Raw genomic sequence first — 16,405 nt, 5'->3', positions numbered from 1 at the left:
TGATCGCTATATTGTTTATCTGGCGGGAGAGTGTAAGAGAAATGCTGAAAATCTTCACTGGCAGACATTCGAAGAAAGACGTCGATATCTGCCCAGAAATTCAACAATAAGTTTCTTTAGGGAGGAACCGAAGAGTATTTCCAGCCCCCTATAAATCGATACCACAGAAATCGCGATGACCAAATCAGATTAGTAACAGCTCACAGAAGGAAAGCGAGGGAATTTTGATAGATGGCGCCATAAAAAGTACGCTCTTCGTAGTGATTCGCAGAATTTGGGAGTAGATGCAGGTAAAGGTAATTTAATACGAAGTTCGTAAAGCGAAGGCGGAAGCTAGGTGGGGAGGGGAGGGGAGTAATAAGGCGGGAGCAGAGCCGGGGCGCAGGCGTGTGCCGCCCCTCCGACGCCGCTACCCCCACCACCGCCGGCGGCGGCGCCTACAAGTAGAGCGACGCAAGCGCCGGCTCGCAGTCGCTCAGCCGCCGCCTCCCTGCTCGCACATCGCCGCCTCTGCCTGCAGGTAGGACGCGCTGCGGCTCGCGCCACGCGCCAAGCGCCAAGCAAACGCCTGCTTTCTGCACGCTGCCTTTGCTGTGCAAAATTCTGTTACATACTGTTTAATTTTACTGTACAGAGACCAATATGTAGAGATTCACGCTCTGTTTTCTTCTACCCTCTTGTGGTCTGACGTAGTTTCGATTGTTTATTTCTTGGTAACATGACAGTTCGGAAAAAACTCAAATTTAAAAGTCAGACTTCTCTCTATGTTGTCTTTGAGAACGAATACTACTGCTTCAAATGTAAGTCCTATTCCGCAAAAAATAGACGAGAAAATTCAAAGAGGGGTTATCAACCTGCATATTGTTTGGAATTTGCCGCAACAGACGGCAGAAGCGTGCGTAAAAGTGTCATTTCTGTTAAATTTAGTACTTCTCACTTCAACATTCGCTGTACATATTTTTCGGTATTATACTAACTGTCTGATCGCGAATATTGCCTCCCGTGCTGAAAGTAATTTCGTTTATCTGGGAATGAAATACCTGCTTAAAAATTTCAAAATTATTCACAGATTTCAATCGCCACTGTTTTCTCTGTTGTAAATAAAAGGCAAATGACAAAATTTAGCTTGTGAAATATTCCATCAAGTTTTCTGATATACTTTAGGGGATTGTTGATGTAGCCACAGGGTGTGAAACGCAACATTCGCAGGTCACTGAGAAATGTTAATTTACATATGCGACAGATCTCACTTTTCATACATTTGAACCGCTCAGCTCATCTGTAATCTGTTAAAACGTGAATGAATAACATAGGTCATTGTATATTGTTTCTTTGGAGACATGGTAATGCTATAATGTGCATAAAAAACAAGCGTTATGACATAACTAAATTTGTGTAAATTTCAGCTCTGCAACGTGAAACTGAAGAGTAAGGTAAGATATCGACAGGAACCGTAATTTATATTGAATTATTTGTTTTTCTTTGTTGTCATATTGTCATGTATTGTCATGTTATGTACACATTCCATAAAAATGAATCACCAGTCTTGGACGGAGTATTTATGGTACGCTGGTTAAGTACAGCGCAAATTTTCCGCAATTTTCCTTTAGCACATAAGAAAATATCAAGTATATTTCAATGAATATTCCATAAACAAAAATAGTTAGATAATAAAAGCCAGTCCATAAGTTCTCAGTCACGTAGCGATAATCTTTCTGTCTAGAGATAATTTTTTACTCCAAGGATACAGCTATGATCAGTAAGAGAATTTAAAAAGTTTTCGTATAATGCAGATCAAGTTAGTTTAAATTAAATGAAAAAATCTAAATCAAAACTATGTGGATAACGTTAGTCTTCCAACAAACAGAAATGCAACTAAGATAAATTTTTTAAAAATATATTTAAATTCTTGACATAATTTGTCACTCGATTCAAAAGTGTTTCAAGTTTTTCGATTTCCTACATTTTTGTTTTGACAACACGACACAACATGTTCGCAGTAAGTGTATTTGCTAGAGCACTGCAAGCATGGGAACTTTAACCAGAAGGGCGACACAAAGTACGACTGTTTTTTCATTGAGATAAAGTAGTTCACAACAAAAATCATATGTAACAGAAAAAAACAAGAGGATAGATGCAATATCCTACATTAATTTAATCATATGTTACTATGATCTGTTTTCACATAGCCAAGTAATCATGAACAACGACAGCTAAGAAGAACGCAGAAGATGAACATTGATGTTTTAAATACAGGTGGAGTTTTACATTCCCAAATTTCATATGTTGTATATCATGTTCATTGTAATGTTTCATTACATACGAAATATTTATGAGTCATCAGGCCTTAAACAGAATTTCTGTAAAACAAAAAAGAGACACGCTGACAATTACATACCTTTTAAATTTCTTGTTTAACATTATATTCGTTACTTCTATCGTATGTCTTCATTTTAATTCTAGCAGACGAACAGTTTATGGTAAGTTTATTATTTTTGTTGACAGTATCTACTTAAGTAATGCTGACTGTAATTATATTCCCAGGTATCTAACTTTAATTCACCCATTTCTACAGTAACACGTAAATAACACTCAGTCTATCTTCGCTGACCAACAAGACACTAGAAATTCCCACCAGGTCCCTAAACACGCTTGTAAATAAATGTATGCTCTGAAACAGTACTGAACCTGCTGTGGCGTATGCTTCGTAATCCTATTGTTGAATTTTGGGATTCTTGTTACCGTGTTTACCCATGTTTTCAAAATAAATATATATGTTGTGGAGCCACCTCCTTTAAAATACAATACGCTTTTACCTATTTTTGGTACCCAAAGATGTTCCCACATCTAAAAGCATTTTTCTGTGAGCCCTGGAATTTGCAGAAATAAAGCGAGATCCACACAGATAAGTACTGGAGAATGTCTGCGAAGAAAAAAGGAAAAAAAAACAAACAAAAAACACTTGGTGTTTCTCAGTAGAAGACGCTGTAAGAACCATATCTAGAATTCATTTGGTAACATGAATCTGTATCCCACAAGCCACCGTACTATGTGTGGCTGATTGTATATGAAACATCAGAATCACTTTCCCCCTTTCCTGTTCCATTCGCGAATGATAAGCAGAAAGGAAGATTATCGGTACTCCTCTATAGCGGGTGTAAATGATAGCAGTTTACAACGTATAAACATGAATTACAGGGAGGAGAAAGGAGGGTGGGAAATCGTGACGAGTAGTCGCACAGGGCACTGTGATAATGCAATGGCGAAAGTTGAAAATTTGTGCCAGATCGGGAATCGAATCCGGATTTACCGCTACTCATGAACGGCCCCTAACCGTCTCAAATTTCCAACTTACCGCACGCTGCAATGCAGCGCCGCTCGTCCATTAAACTCACCACTCGCAAATCCTGATTCCGGTAGGAGTTCGGGAGATATTTGCGCATTCGCCTGAAACAAAACTCTTGGAGCTGTCCCCATCTTTTTAAAAAATACCGACAGCTCATCGACGTTTGTTTCAGAGCAAATGTACAAATATCGTCTGAACTCTGACGGGAATCACTATTTGCGAGTAGTGAGTTTAATGAACGAGGGATTCTGTACTGCAGCGTGCAGTAAGTTGGAAATCTGAATCGGTTAGGGACCGTTCATGAGAAGCGGTAAATCCGGGTTAGAGTCTCGGTCCGGGACAAATTTTCAACTTTCGCCGTTGCATTGGAACAATTCCCTGTGCGGCTAGCCGTAACGATATTCCACCCATCCTGTCCATTTCCTTCCCCTTCCCGCAGTTCATGTTTGCATCTTTGTACCAACCGCGTCATCACGAGTGACGTCTGTTCTGTCGTACATGTCCGATAGAAGACACCACTCACATATATACATGTTGTTCCAAAAAACATCGACAAACTTTAGAGGCAGGTTCCTTACACCAAAACAAGAAAAAGAGGCTATTAAACAAGGTCTCTAAAGCGCATACCTTAACAGATATGAGCACTTATTCGTCTTCGATGCTATGAAACATCTACTGCTAGCTCTTTGCTTTTCAAATTTTGGGAGGAGGTAGTACAGACCAAAACCAGAAAGAAATGCCGGTATAAATGGGCTCTAAAATACAAACCTTAAGAGTTCTGGGCTCTTGTTCAGCAGAAAAGACGTGTTTCACACTAGCGAAGATGAACAAGTGCTCATAGCTCTTAACGTATGCATTTTAGAGCCCATGGTTAATAGAATTTTTTACTTGTTTCTGAGTAAGGAATCTGTCCCTAAGGTTTGTTGGTATTTTTTCGGACACCCTGTATACAACGTACCACAGTAGTCGAGACGAACAATTTCATACAGGACACTTGTGGTCTATCAAACCTCAAATCAGCCCACAAAAGAAACCTAAGCTTCAGGGCATGTGTACTGCGCAAGATTTTGAATAACCTCTCTTCCTCTTATGTCACCGGTTTAGTCGTTCATAACCGCTCGCAGCTCACTTCTTTTCCTCGCTAAAATCGTTCAGAAGGTTAAACGAGCGTTGTTCTTGCACTTGCAAATTGTAAAACTGACGTTTGTGTAAATTATACCTCAAATTTATATAATCTGTAAGTGCAAGAACAACGTAAGTTTAATGCACAAGAGAAAAATAAATGAGCTTCAAACGGTTAAGTCTGACTAATCCGGTGGGATTAATAGGGCGAGAGTATATTTAAAATTTTGGGCGGCACGCATGCGCTGTAGCTTAATCGACTTTTGTAGGCCGAATTTAGGTTTTTTCCGTGCTTGATAAAGTACAAGTGTCCTGTATCAGATTCTTCGTCTTGACTTCCCCCACACGACTGCAAACACGTTATTGTTTCTGTAATCTTCCTCTTCTGGTCACAACACGAGGTCTAATTTGGTGGAAATAACGTTCGAAATTAGAATCTCGAAATTATGAAAGTAAGGAGAAGTACAGCGTCTTCCTTTAGATTTCGTTGACCATATCTGGGACGACTTCGTGCTGTTTAAAAAGTTTTATCTATCTTTTCTGCTCATTCAATTTGGTAAGTATCCTAAACCAACGAACAATACTCAAGAACTAACTGAAAGGGGGGTTTCGTAAGCAACCTCCTAAGTGGGTGAACTAGCTTCCTTAGAAGTCTTCCAGTAAATTCGAGTCTAACACTGCACATCCCCCAGTCTACATTTACTGTCACTCATCGCTTTTGAACGAAGGTGACACAATAACGATCTTATCTACCGTACATGCACCCTTCTATACCATGTTCATTGGATTCAATTCACAACTATATCTCAGTTCAGGTAAATAACACTTGGTATACTTTTGCAAATAAATCCTTCCATTCCCTCCGATTGTTACCCTTCTGACTATGACCCCAAGTAACAAGAAGGTTCTGAGCGCTTTATACTGCAAGACTGCTGCTTGATGTAGGTGTCTGTGAGCTACAAAATACGAAGAGACGCCGACACGCTCGATTCGAAGTTTTAGTTATTTAAGTCCCTTTATGATAACATTACTGCAATACACAGTACGATTGTCCTAGCATAAGACAACTGAGCACGAAGGGTTTCCTATTATTTTCCGTACAGCTTACTTCTTGATAGGGCAGAAGCATTCAGGCTAGATACAGAAGATTTGATTTTGTGGTTATTCATTTTCCCATAAGATATTATTTTCCATCGTTTGAAAAAAAAAATGCTGATATGTTTTGAACAGTGGGATGTCTGGCTTCAAGTGGGTCATAATTTGAAGGTTGCCACTACCAGTTGAACACGTTGGGTAAGTATACGAATTGCATCAATCACGTGAAAAACCTCACGCACGATATTTCCTGACGGAGCGCAAGAAAACGTCTGTAGTTGTCTGTTCGGCCACTGTCACTAAGGTTATCGATTTTCATGAAACGTGTCACAGCATAAGGACACAGTCCAAGGACGACGCATGGTCGAGTTCTAATACCTCACGACAAATAGTTCCTTATTACTGTGAGCCGCCTCGTTTCTTCTGTATCGCGCCAGAAATACAAATATAACTGCTGGTGCTAGAAAACAGAGAGAAGAAAGCCAGGTTAAATGTAAGCTATGACATTAATCCTGCTACTCAGATAAATTCATAATTCAGGTAAAATACAATTAGAGGCTGTTCCCCATTGTGAAGCATACCGAGCGAGGTGGCGCAGTGCTGAGACACCGGACTCGCATTCGGGAGGACGACGGTTCAATCCCGCGTCCGGCCATCCTGATTTAGTTTTTCCGTGATTTCCCTAAATCACTCCAGGCAAATGCCGGGATGGTTCCTCTGAAAGGGCACGGCCGACTTCCTTCCCCATCCTTCCCTAATCCGATGAGACCGATGACCACGCTGTCTGGTCTCCTTCACCAAAACCAACCAACCATTGTGAGGCAAAGATCGCAGTCACCTTCTCGGAGAAATTTTTAAGAGCAAGACAGAACCTCCGTCTTAGGCCGATTCAATTATTTTCAGCCGGTTCAAAAAACAAATATCTTTCTTTAGCCCGTCACAAATGCGAAAGTCACTCGGCGACACATTCGGCTTCTAGAATTAACACTCAGCTGTATATCTCTAACGTATATCTAACAACGATTTCTGAATATGTTGCCCACTAATACGAGAAGGATACTACAGTTCTTCAACGTTTCAGAGGGCTCGAATTCGACGTTTCTCGTACGTTACAGGTATTTTCCTGTAACTTTCACGTTGTTGGTAACCTGAAGGACGATATGAACACGTATAGTCTTTGGGTACGTGAATGACTTGGTTCAATTGAGGTCCAGTAAAATGACAAAATACTGACAGAAAATTTTACAAAGAGAGGAATAAACTTACCTGATGAAAATACTAGCCAACTTCACTCTAACAGAGTGTATAGCGCACACGTGTCATGGTAGGAGCTACGATTCACTGTTCCTGGGTCTGAACGACATTCTGATTGTAAGATACGTCAATGACCAGTCACTCTTGCCACAAAATCTCACGTTGCCGTTCGAGATAACACGAGTACCATGTCAGTGACGTCTCGGACATGGTGGATAGTCCAAAGGTGTGATTACCCTTCAGTGTTTCTCATGCTAGGAAGTCACAGTTTTAGGACAAGGAATGCAAGAATCGTGATCTTGGAAAGTAGGGTTAGTTATGTTACGCTACTCTTTAAGATACGTGAAATGTATTATTTGTAGTCGCGAATGCAGACAACCACAAGCTGTACGAGGGCCGTTCAAAATGTTATGTCCCAAATTTTTTTCGCAGAACATATTTATTGTTAAGAGTCAGGACATGGAGAAGACATGTTGATGTATATTGTCACCAAATTCTATTTTTCTACGTAGTATCCATCACGTTCTATGGCCGTACCATAAAGTTGAGGAAGAGCATGTATTCGCTGCCGGTAAAAGCTCTCGTCCTGCAGGCGTAGCCATGTTTTCACTGCATGACTGACACTCTCGTCACCTTCAAAGTGTGTTCACCGTAGAGAATCTTTTAAGCGGCCCAAAGAGATGCAAGTCCGACGGTGACAGGTCTGGACTGTAGGGTGGATGAGGCAATGATGTCCAGTAGCTGTGGCAGGACGCCCGGCCGTGGCTGATCACAGAGCACTGTTTCTGCATTTCCTGGGGCTGTAACTTTCCTTATCCATCGCCCAGCTGCACTCCTATCAACTGCAGCATGCACACAAGAATACAATAACAGCACTCTGCTTGTAGCGTGAGTCGTATGTAGACGCCATTTTGACGCTTTACTACGGATCTTCCATCTGCCAGAACGGTTCGAAACTTCACCGGCGCACAGGACAATCATCAAATGTGAACCACCAACAAGGACGTTTGTCTACGTATATTAATGGCTTTTTAAAAAAATGTGGAGCTTTAGTTTTTGAACGACCCTCGTATAAGGGAATGACAATTGAAATTTGTGCCGGACCGGGACTCGAACGCGGACTTCCTGCTTAACGCCAGCGGTCGCCTTAACAGTTTTTTCTATCCGTGCACGACTCACGGACAGTCTCAAACTCTCGTATGTCAGGGAGCGCATTTTAATTGAGAGTCACTGTCCAGTATCGGCCGATACATTTACATCTACATCTACATTTATACTCCGCAAGCCACCCAACAGTGTGTGGCGGAGGGCACTTTGCGTGCCACTGTCATTACCTCCCTTTCCTGTTTCAGTCGCGTATGGTTCGCGGGAAGAATGACTGCCGGAGAGCCTCCGTGCGCGCTCGAATCTCTCTAATTTTACATTCTTGATCTCCTCGGGAGGTATAAGTAGGGGGAAGCAATATATTCGATACCTCATCCAGAAACGCACCCTCTCAAAACATGGACAGCAAGCTACACCGCGATGCACAGCGCCTCTCTTGCAGAGTCTGCCACTTTAGTTTGCTAAACATCTCCGTCACGCTATCACGCTTATCAAATAACCCTGTGACGAAACGCGCCGCTCTTCTTTGGATCTTCTCTATCTCCTCTGTCATCCCGACCTGGCACGGATCCCACACTGATGAGCAATACTTAAGTATAGGTCGAACGAGTGTTTTGTAAGCCACCTCCTTTGTTGATGGACTACATTTTCTAAGGGCTCTCCCAATGAATTTCAACATTGCACCCGCCTTACCAACAATTAATTTTATATGATCATTCCACTTCAAATCGTTCCGCACGCATACTCCCAGATATTTTACAGAAGTAACTGCTACCTGTGCTTGTTCCGCTATCATATAATCATACAATAAAGGATCCTTCTGTCTATGTATTCGCAATACATTACATTTGTCTATGTTAAGGGTCAGTTGGCACTCCCTGCACCAAGTGCCTATCCGCTGCAGATCTTCCTGCATTCCCCTGCAATTTTATAATGCTGCGACTTCTCTTTATACTACAGCATCATCCGCGAAAAGCCGCATGGAACTTCCGACACTATCTACTAGGTCAATGCGATATTGCACTGGAATATCGTATTTATGTTGTTAAGAAGAACAATGCAATGTTCCTTCGGGCATGCCTTTCAACTGAAATGTTCCCCGGTGTACGGGAATTGCATAATGTCTGTACGAGTACAGGTTGCGAGGCAGGAACAACGACATATGGAAGTATGTGACTGCACGTCAGTCACCAAAAAGGTTAAGGCGACCGCTTGCGTAAAGTGGTGAAATCTGGGTTCCACTCCCGGTCCGGCACAAATTTTCATTGCCGTTATTCTCTTACACAGCTGATAGTTGTTCATATTCGCAACTGCACAGTGCCTGTTCCTTCCGATTTGCAGCGTTTTTCTTAATAATACAGGCACTGCAGTATCGTACTCTTTGAGATAGAGGGCAAATGGCAAAATACAATACGGTTGCCCAGCATCTAGATGCAGCCGCATTGATTCTAAGTACAGTTCTCCAACCTTTAACGCGTCGTGCAAACATCCCTATAATCTCAAACTCTCTCCTCCAAATTCCGAAATTACTTGACTTTGTCTTCCCTGAAGGCTTCTTTAGATCTACGATGATCGATACGCAGCATATCATTCACGTCATGTTTAATCGTGACACGTCACAAACACGACACTATGATTTTCATGTATCCGTTGCAGCCCCTGTACTCACTTAAGAGACATTTCTCACGCTTCGCGAAGGAAAGGTGCTACTGTGCACGAAGGAAGAAACATCTTAACTACTAGATGTCTGAGCCTACCCCTCGGATTTTCGCAGCCAACTATGGTATAAGAATTAACTTCATTCCCGTATAAAATGATACGTGATTCATCTGACCACAGAAAACATTCACATTCTTCCGCGGTCCGCTGTCGGTGCTTCATTTCGCACCGTTGATGACCAATTTTCTGGACGCCAGGAAACAATATTCCATTATGACGACGCCCAGCATAAGTTCTTGGTAACGATGCGATCTCCAGTAATTAGATGCGACACATGCGAGCTGTCACGGTCTATCATGGTCGGGATTCAGCTCTGCCTTGTCTATTAAATTCCACGTACGACGCCATATCTCCCACTTCTAGGAAGCCCGCACGGTAATTATGGTCGTAATTCAGCTTTGTCTTGGCTGTTAAATTCCCCGTATGTCGGAATATTTGCCACTTCTAGGAAACCCATAGGCTAGTACACGACAATATACCTACACATATCAAAAAAAGTTTTGCATCACCTTTGTTTCGAGAGTTCCGGAACCTGTAGAGAAAATTGGAATAGAATCAACATAAACATCATTTCCGCCCTTTTTATTGCTCATGAAAATTACACATTGCATGTTGTACCACCATACAGTGAAACCTTCCGAGGTGGTGGTCCACACTGATGTATGCACTGGTACCTCTAATACCCTGTAGCACGTCGTCTTGCATTGATGCATGCCTGTATTCGTAGTGGCATACAATCCCCAAGTTCATCAAGGCACTGTTGGTCCATATTGCCCCACTCCTCAACGGCGTTTCGGCGTAGATCCCTCTCAGTGGTTGGTGGGTCACGTCGTCCATAAACAGCCCTTTTCAATCCATCCCAGGCATGTTCGACAGGATTCATGTCTGGAGAACATGCTGGCCAGTCTAGTCGAGCGATGTCGTTATCCTGAAGGAAGTCATTCACAAGATGTGCACGATGGGTGCGCGAATTGTCGTCCATGAACACGAATGCCTCGCCAATATCCTGCCGATATGGTTGCACTACCGGTCGGAGTATGGCATTCAAGTATCGTACAGGCGTTACGGTGCATTCCATGACCACCAGCGACGTATGTCGACCCCACATAATGCCACCCCCAAAACAGCAGGGCACCCCCACCTTGCTGCACTCTCTGGATAGTGTGTCTAAGGCGTTCAGCCTGACCGTGTTGCCTCCAAACACGTCTCTGACGATTGTCTGGTAGAAGACATATGCAACACTCATCGGTGAAGACAACGTGATGCCAAACCTAAGCGGTCCATTCGGCATGTTGTTGGGCCCATTTGTACCACGCTGCATGGTGTCGTGGTTGCAAAGATGGACCTCGCCATGGACGTCGGGAGTGAAGTTGCACATCATACAGCCTATTGCTGCACGAAAAGCATTTTTCAACATGGTGGCGTTGCTATCAGGGTTCCTCCGAGCCACAATCCGTAGGTAGCGGTTATCCACTGCAGTAGTAGCCCTTGGGCGGCCTGAGCGAGGCATGTCATCGACAGTTCCTGTTTCTTGGTATCTCCATAACATCGCTTTGGTTCACTCAGAGGCGCCTGGACCCTTCCCTTGTTAAGAGCCCTTCCTGGGACAAAGTAACAATGCGGACGCGATCGAAGAGCGGTATTGACCGTAAGGTATGGTTGAACTACAGGCAACACCAGCCGTGTACCTCCTTCCTGGTGGAACGACTGGGACTGGTCGGCTGTCTGACCCCCTCCGTCTAATGGGTGCTGCTCATGCACGGCTGTTTACATCTTTGGACGGGTTTAGTGACGTCTCTGAACAGTCAAAGGGACTGTGCCTGTGATACGATATCCACAGTCAACGTCTATCTTCAAGAGTTCTGGGAACTGGGGTGATGAAAAACTTTTTTTGATGTGTGTATGAAGCTTGATACCTCTTCATACGATGAAGTTTAGTTCACCCGCCCGAATAGCCGCGCGCTTTAGCACGTCACTTCTGGCACTTGGGGAGGCGCGCCAATCACGGATCGAATTCTAGCGGCTTATTAACGACGAAACTGGTGTGCCGACCAAGCTGGATGTGGTTTTTTAGGCGGTTTCCCATAGCCAACTAGGTGAATAATTGTCCGTAAATGGTTGCAAAGTTCTCGTTATATACGAGGGGCGGCCACGAATGCGAAGGTTTACGGCACCTGCACGCCTCGTGTCCGGTTACTGCAGCAGCGCTCAACTGCGTAAGAAGAGACAAAATCAATCCGTACAGGCAGTTTCTTTCTATGCAGTTTGGTTGATAAACAGCCCATTGTATCACCACAGGCGGTTGACTCAACAGCAGCTACATGCACCCACTACATCTGGAGTCTAACCCACCGCCAATCAACAGATGCGCGTAATCAGCCCCCTGGTACCACAGCAACTTGGTCACTCTTCACTAGTTAGACAATCTTCGCCACTTCTCCCGATCCACGAGCCCTGCTCAAGGAGAAAGATAGCCAAAATATAACGTATTCCTCCGAAATATCGACCTCTTCAGAAGTTAACCCTGTGGCTCGCGATTAAATGGCAACTGAGTCCAGATCAGGTGTGTTAGCAAACGCGGTCACATACACCACAAAGGTCCGTGCTCACTCCTTGGAGCTCACGGACAGAACATCTTATTCCTGAACTATCCCACCACAATCAGACTAAATGTGCGCACATGGTCGTGGATTCCATAGATGGCCAACGCAAACTACGTACACGCATAATGTAGAGAAATTCTTACACAACGGCCGCAGACTATGCTGATCGTGCCACAACGTCCCACTCTCTAATTCAATCAACACCGGGAAATGCCACAAACGCCCGTAGCGCAGACCACGTGGAGGTCAGTCAGTCTCCTAACGTAGCAGACACATAAAAGCTGAACGAAGTAAAAATGAGCGTATGGAGAGCAACGAGATAAGCGTTCAATGACTATGAAAGAATAATTTGGCAACCGATGTGACTAAAAACCCTAAGAGGTATTGGTCTCACGCAAAATCGGTAATCTATTGGAAATCATCTATTCCGTCACTCAGTGACCATGCAGGCAGCGGAACGGAAGTTAACAGAGAGTAGGCCGAAATACTGAATTCAGTCTTCCGAAATTGTTTCACCGCAGAAGATCATAAATAATTCAGTCACTCCTTTCAATCATTGCACGAAAGTGGAAATGGCTGATATTGAGATAACAAATTGCGGAATAGAATAGAAAGTTCTATCTGTTAGTAACGGAAAGGCATGAGGAACAGATCAGATACCTGTAAGATTCCGCAAAGATTATGCGAAACAACTTGCTCCCCTTCTAGCAGCAATTTCGTATTTCGGTGGAGCAACGAAGGGTACCAAGAGATTGGTAAAAAGCGCAGGTCATTCCCATTTTCGAGAAGGGTCGTGGGACAGATGCACATAGTCGTAATTACAGGCTTATGTCTTTGACGTCAAGCTGCTATAGAATTATGGAACATGTTTTATGCTCAAGGATAATGAAGTTTTTGGAGAACTAAAATCTCCTCTGTAAAAATCAACATGGATACCGCAAACAGATATCTAGTGAATAGATACGAGCTTACCTAGTACTTTACCGTATTTGCGACTAGATTCAAAACTTCCTTCCAGATAGAACTCAAGACGTCACTCTTAAAGGAACAAATCAACAGATGTAAAGCTAATTTCCGGAGTACCCAAGGAAGTGTGATTGGACCGTTTACAGCGTATGTAAATGATCTAGTAGAAATCGTCAGAAGCTCTTTAAGACTGTTCACATACGATGTGATGGTCTATATGGAAGTAGCAGCGACAGGAGACAGTATCGATTTCTAAAATGACCTACAGAGGACTGACCAATGGTGCAGTCTCTGGCAGATAACCGCGAACATAAATAAACGTAACATACTGCCCATGCATAGAAATAAATATCCACAACTACACTATCGATGACAAATGACTGGAAACAGTATATACAGTAAAATGTCTAGGAACCGTTATCTGACTTATGACCTCAGCAGTTGAGTCCCATAGTGCTCAGAGAGCCAGAACCGTTATCTAGAGCGACCTTACGTGGAATGACCACATAAAACAAATAGTAGGAAAAGCAGATGCCAGACTGAGATTCGTGGGAAGAATCTTAAGGGGAAATGTAACTTACTCACGAAAGAAGTGGCTTACAGGACGCTTGTTCGACCGACTCTTGAGTACTGTTCGTCAATATGGGACCTTAACCACATAGGGTTCATAGAAGAGATACAGACGATCCTATAGACTGGGTCATTTAGTCGGCGCCAGAGCGTTACAAAAATGTTTAACAAACTTTAGTAGCAGACGCTACAGGAGAAGCGTGGTGCATCACGGAGAGATTTACTATTGAAATTTCGGGAGAGTACTTTCCAGAAATAGTCGGAAAACGTATTGCTTCCTCCCAGATACATCTCGCGAAATGACCACGATGAGGAAATTCGAGAAATTAGAGCCGGTATAGAGGCTTACCGACAGTCATTTTTCAAACGCGCCATTCACTAGTGTTGAAAGGGGAAAAACGATTAGTAGTACCAGAAGTATCCTCCGCCACACGCCTCATAGTGTCTCGAGGAATGTTGATGTAGATGTTGATCACGAACTTCAGAACACTACACTTTGGGGGCTGAAGATACCGAGAATTATCTGAAATATCGTGTAAAACCTATGAAACTCCACTTGAAATCTTAACCAGATAGCGTCTAACACTACCGTAATAAGTTTCCAGCAGTCTTTGTATTCTGCTGACGTAGTTTGCGTCTTTGATCATGAAGTCATCAATAGCAAACTAGCCATCGCGACGGGCTACGATACAACTGTTAAGCAAGGAATCTCATGTACCCTGCATGTTCTTTTGTCCTCCGGGCGAGGCATAGCCCCTCGGTTACAAGACTTACCGCTGATAAATATTTATGTCCTCTCGGGGACAAACCGCAGAGGGGTAGGGCGTGACTTCTACCACAGCTGTATAATGCAGTTATTCACATCTTTGTGTGCAGCTGAAATTCTAGGTGAAGACCTCAGTGATGTGATATCTAAAGACGATCATACCCAGGCTACAATTATTCGGAGTAACCTTAGGCACTAATCACGGAAATGAAATTCGAAGATAGTTGATGGCGACTGAAACCGAATACCGTCAGCAAGTCATCTTGACAGACTACACACACAAAAACACCTCTTGCTGGACATCGTTGACTGTGATTTGTGGTCAGTCAATTATTCAGATGATACGGCTTTTCAAATATTAGTACAACTGCTGTCTCAGTAAGTGTATAGGGACTCAGCTGCAGCCTTCCATCGTACAGATTTCGAAGACGAAGGTAAGTAAACCTGGCAAGCGGCATTGGCTGCGCGACAAAAATTTCAGTTTGGCATACACTGGCAGACTAGACATTCTAAGGCAAAATTGAGAAACTTTTTATGAACCTATGAAGTTAATAAACCCAGATGAACTACGCCAACGAGATGGCACTATTATCTGACGCTGGTGCAGGAATACTCTGAACCCATAAATTCCATCCAAAACATCTCCGCAATCAATCAGATAAAAGCAAATATTAGGAGTATAGTACGCCAAAACTCCGGCGTTTCTAGAGTTCGTGCACGGGGCTGTGCCGACTTCTTGTATACGCCCTCTTCCATTCACCACGTGATCCAACAGTCACCTGGCGTGCCCGCTTTCTCTTAAATTTGCGAGATAAGCGAAGCAACCTGTCCAGTAGGCGGTTTGATATAAAAGCCTTCACTGCATTACACCACTGTCTGCTCCACAGGAATCAAAGACTTCTCATATGTTGAACCTTGGCTCGTCGCACTTCGCTAATTTAAAACGATCATCGAGGAACAAAATTACACTTCACTCTTGAGATTCAAAATAGAGAAGCTGTATTCAAGGCTGAAAACGCCACAACAGAACAAACTTCCGCGTGCGGACGGACCACTGATACTATTTTTGAATGAAATCATTTCGCTTTAGACTGTTAAAATATTATTTATTGCGACTGCAATTTTGACACGTTGCCATTTTCAAGCATTCTGAAAGCAGTCAGTTACGAAATGAAACGCATGTAATCACAAAATCGAAAAACGCTGAAAAATGAATATTTCAAAGTTACTTGCTTGGGATGTCGTAACCCTCTCCGTAACATATGTACTGGAAAAAGGCATCGTCAGGAGTGTCCCAGGAAAGCGTGATAGGACCGCAATTGATCTCTATATGCATAAATTATTTGGCGGACGGGATGGGCAGCAATTTGCGGTTGTTTGCTGATGATGCCGTGGTGCACGGTAAGGTTTCGAAGTTGAGCGACTGTAGGAAGATACAAGACGACTTAGACAATATTTCCAGTTGATGTGATGAATGGCAGCTAGCCCTAAATGTGGAAAAATATAAGTTAATGAGGATGAGTAGGAAGAACAAACCTGTAATGTTTGTATACAGTATTACTAGTATCCTATTTGAGACAATGAAGTTATTTAAATATCTAGGCGTAACGCTGCAAATCGATGTGAGATTTAACGAGAATGTGAGAACTGTGGTAGGGAAGGTGAATGGTCGACTTCGGTGTACTGGGAGAATTTTAGGAAAGAGTGGTTTACCTGTGAATGTCGACTTCGGTTTACTGGGAGAATTTTAGGAAAGAGTGGTTTACCTGTGAATGTCGACTTCGGTTTACTGGGAGAATTTTAGGAAAGAGTGGTTTACCTGTGAATGTCGACTTCGGTTTACTGGGAGAATTTTAGGAA

General features: G+C 43.1%; 1 protein-coding gene across 5 annotated transcripts in view; it reads left to right on the top strand.

Moving 5' to 3' along the window:
• Positions 1 to 460: 460 nt before the first annotated feature.
• Positions 461 to 16,405, top strand: part of LOC126249755 (serine/threonine-protein kinase NIM1) — a 518,432-nt gene continuing 502,487 nt past the window's right edge. The window contains exon 1 of one of the 5 annotated variants that reach the window (XM_049951437.1): positions 461 to 520. The gene's annotated coding sequence lies outside the window, so the exon portion shown is untranslated. The remainder of the gene's footprint in view (positions 521 to 16,405) is intronic. The other 4 variants (XM_049951440.1, XM_049951438.1, XM_049951441.1 and 1 more) reach the window with 4 other exon arrangements.

This window comes from Schistocerca nitens, chromosome 3 (genome assembly GCF_023898315.1).
Source record: "Schistocerca nitens isolate TAMUIC-IGC-003100 chromosome 3, iqSchNite1.1, whole genome shotgun sequence".
In the NCBI taxonomy this organism is placed as follows: Eukaryota; Metazoa; Arthropoda; class Insecta; order Orthoptera; family Acrididae; genus Schistocerca; species Schistocerca nitens.
Note: the sequence above shows the minus strand (reverse complement) of the source record. Positions and strands in the feature narration are given on the sequence as shown.